The sequence below is a fragment of the Etheostoma spectabile genome, chromosome 2 (genome assembly GCF_008692095.1).
Source record: "Etheostoma spectabile isolate EspeVRDwgs_2016 chromosome 2, UIUC_Espe_1.0, whole genome shotgun sequence".
Lineage (NCBI taxonomy): Eukaryota > Metazoa > Chordata > Actinopteri > Perciformes > Percidae > Etheostoma > Etheostoma spectabile.
The window spans coordinates 31,875,904-31,879,782 of record NC_045734.1 but is presented as its reverse complement, the minus strand read 5'-3'; the positions used below and the strand labels follow the sequence as shown (position 1 = coordinate 31,879,782).

At 45.5% G+C, this 3,879-nt stretch overlaps 1 long non-coding RNA gene across 1 annotated transcript; it reads right to left on the bottom strand.

Annotated features, from left to right (window-relative positions):
* Positions 1–1,216: 1,216 nt before the first annotated feature.
* On the bottom strand, positions 1,217–1,561 carry LOC116703749 (uncharacterized). The gene is made up of 3 exons (XR_004335497.1): positions 1,492–1,561; positions 1,324–1,350; positions 1,217–1,247 (listed from the first exon to the last, which is right to left on the bottom strand). It is a non-coding gene; the product is annotated as an uncharacterized LOC116703749 (long non-coding RNA).
* Between the last annotated feature and the right edge of the window lie 2,318 nt (positions 1,562–3,879).

Below are 3,879 nucleotides of genomic sequence, written 5' to 3'. Positions count from 1 at the left end.
CTGAATCCCTAATATTTTTAAAGTTGCAAAACATTCATATCTTCCATTGCAACATTTTGTAAATACATGACAAGGGCAAACCAAAGGCATTGGCTAGTACTCACTGACTAAGTTGGTTAGCTTTAAGCAAGAGGATTGAGATGTTTGGGTTAGGGTAAGAATGTCAGTGTAACCCAATCAGAGGCCGAGTAAACGTCTTTTCAGTCGATAAGCAACACTTTGACTGCGTACCCACTTGGATTCGTCCCACCGCACTCCTCGTGAATGGACAGGCAGACAATCTGTGTTTATCTGAAGTGGGGAATTCATTATGTTCTGGCAAAGAACAATGGCCTCAGATTTGTAGGTGCTGGCCCTCATCCCAACCGCTTTACACTCGGCTACAAAGTAGTTCTCAAGTCCCCAAAACTTGACACTCTCCTCCCCCGTCAGCGCCTTAATATCCTGTCCATGAAAATCACAAACGAGATCTGTGAGGAGGGACAATGCCCACTGAACACATGCTACCACCCAAGGAATTCGATTGTAAGCCTTCTGCAAGTCAACAAAGCACATGTAGACTGGATGGGCAGACTACAAAGCCCCTTCAAGTAGTCTTGCAAAGTTGAAGCGATGGTTTACGGTTCCACGGCCAGAACTGAATCTGAATTGTTTCTCTTAAATCTGAGGTTCAACAATCAGCAGAGCCTCAATTTCTAGCACCCAGCAGAGTCCATCACTAGGAGGCTTTGTTGTGCAATACCCCGATAACTGGAGCACACTCTCCACTCTCCTCTCATTGAAAACGTATAACAAGGCATGTCAATTGCTCCCCGTCTAAAATTAGGGCCGGACAAGCTTTCACCATCCCAGAAAAGTAATACCAGTGTACGGGGTTTGTCGGGCCTAACAAAGGCATAATTCTGTGTCCGTATATCATCAGGAAAAAGCTGTTGTTTTGTTGGACAGGCACCTGAAGCACCTTCCAGAAGGCTGAGGCTGAAACAGATCGTGAGCATGGTGAATGGATCAGATGTAAGTTTACCTGGTCATTTGATTATGCATTGTGTTGTATAGGGAGTCCATTGATGGTAGTGGAGAACCTAAGATCTGTTCCCCACAGTGGCAAGATGGCGGTACGTGGCCATCCTGCAGCTCCATCAGAGAAGGCTGCCTATCCACTGACGTCCAGCCATCCAGAACCTCCACTGACATCCAGAACCTCTGCTGACATCCAGAACCTCTGCTGACGTCCAGCCGTCCAGAACCTCCGCTGACATCCAGAACCTCCGCTGACATCCAGAACCTCCGCTGACATCCAGAACCTCAGCTGATGTCCAGAACGTCCGCTGACGTCCAGCCATCCAGAACCTCCACTGAAATCCAGAACCTCTGCTGACATCCAGAACCTCCATTGACATCCAGAACCTCCGCTGAAGTCCAGAACCTCCGCTGATGTTCAGCCACCCAGAACCTCCACTGACATCCAGAACCTCTGCTGTCATCCAGAACCTCTGTTGACGTCCAGCCGTCCAGAACCTCCACTGACGTCCAGCCATCCAGAACCTCCGCTGACATCCAGAACCTCCACTGACATCCAGAACCTCCGCTGATGTCCAGCCATCCAGAACCTCCACTGACATCCAGAACCTCCTCTGACATCCAGACCATCTGCTGACATCCAGAACCTCCGCTGACATCCAGAACCTCCACTGATATCCAGAATCTCCGCGTACATCCAGTACCTCTGCTGACGTCAGCCGTCCAGAACCTCCGCTGATGTGCAGAACCTCCGCTGATGTGCAGAACCTCCGCTGATGTCCAGAACCTCCACTGCCGTCCAGCCGTCCAGAACCTCTATTGACTTCCAGCCGTCCAGAACCTTCCTTGACGTCCAGAACCTCCGCTAATGTCCTGCCATCCAGAGTCTAAACTGACGACCAGCCATCCAGAACCTCCACTGATGTCCAGAACCTCCACTGACATCCAGCCGTCCAGAGTGTCAGCGGACGTCCAGTCGTCCAGAACCTCCACTCCGAGTGGGATTGAGAACAGGTTGACGTCACACACACGTGGCCATTTTAATTTCCTTGTTTCTGATATGAAGACAAGACGTGTGTGACTCGAACATCTCAGATTTACCATAAAAACATAGAGCGAAAGACGGTGCAAAACATGTCTTGCCAACCTGTGTCCATTTTAACGTCAAAGTCCGGAGATAAGACATACAGAAAAACCTAAATTGAGGACAGCTACACCCGTTATTGTAAGTCCAAAGGTAAGTCCTTTATTAAACCGTATGAATGTGTGTCCCAGCCCAGGATAGGAAACTAACTAACAATGGAAAGATCAACAAATTCATTCAATAAATTATTATTTTTGCCATAAATCCACCAGCCATTGTCATGTCATGCCAACAATTACAGTATCCTGAGCCTTTTTGGCAAAGTCCTAGGAAAACTCAGCCTAGAGTAGTTTTATTATTATACCCTAAAACAACTATACAAAAAAACACAACTTTTTTTTGCGATTTCAGCTGTCTTTTGCAACTTCATTGCAACCAAAATAAAAAAGACTTTGCAACTTTAATCGTCATTTTTTTACAAAAGCTCCTGCAACATCAGGCATATTGGGCCCGACTGTAAAATTCTGGGTGTATTGGTATCTTGCGGCAGCAGAAACAAAAACCTGGACTAAAGTCAGTAGCTCAGCATTTCATTGAACTTCAACAGGCTTGAGCAAAGCGCACACACTATGCTTGTTACACAAACAGGGACACACACTATGCTTGTTACACACACAGGGACACACTCTATGCTTGTTACAAACACAGGGACACACTCTATGCTTGTTGCACACACAGGGACGCACACTATGCTTGTTACACACATATGGACGCAAACTATGCTCGTTTCACACAGGGTTGCACACTATGCTTGTTACACACAGGGACACACACTGTGCTTGTTGCGCGCACAGGGACGCACACTATGCTTGCTACACACAATAGGGACGCACACTATGCTTGTTGCACACACAGGGACGCACACTATGCTTGTTACTCACACAGGGACACACACTATGCTTGTTACACACACAGGGACGCACACTGTGCTTGTTACACACACAGGTACACACGCTATGCTTGTTACACACACAGGGACACACACTATGCTTGTTACACACACAGGGATGCGCAGCCGCACACACACATGCAAAAGATTAAAAATAAAAATATTAGGGTGCAAATCTTCCATCATGATAGCATAATAGCTTTTTTTCCACCTTCAAACTAAAAAAGGGATTTTGGACATGCCCTAAACGCACCTGCGCCATGCGCTTCCCGCCGTGTGCTTAGATCATCAAACTAGGGCCCTCCGAGTTTCCCAACCACTGAGGTACTCTGCCCAGAAGTTCAGATCTCTAGAGTTTGATGAAGTTGTTTGTAAGTTAGTTGTTCTTGGTGAAGAGTTTTAATGAGATCCATGGAGGCTGAAACAAACTGATAAAAAACCATTCACAGACTCAAACAGTTTACTTCAGTTCAATTCTGGAGCTGAACACACTCTCAAAGTAAGTGTGTTTTAAGGTCATGTTTATTCTGTAAATGTTATTTCCTTGCATAATATCTTCCTGTTTTATTCAGTTCAACAATCTCAATGGATGATGAATTCAATGTAACATATATAACTCTTGGTGGTCATGTGGAAGTTAACAAATACAGATATGTTTATTTTTTTATTATCTTCATAGTATATTTGCTAATAATCTGCAGTAATTCTGTTATTGTGTACCTTATCTGGGTTCACCCTAACCTCCATGAGCCTATGTACATTTTCATTGCAGCTTTGTTAATCAACTCAATTATTTTCAGCACTGCTGTCTACCCAAAGCTTTTGG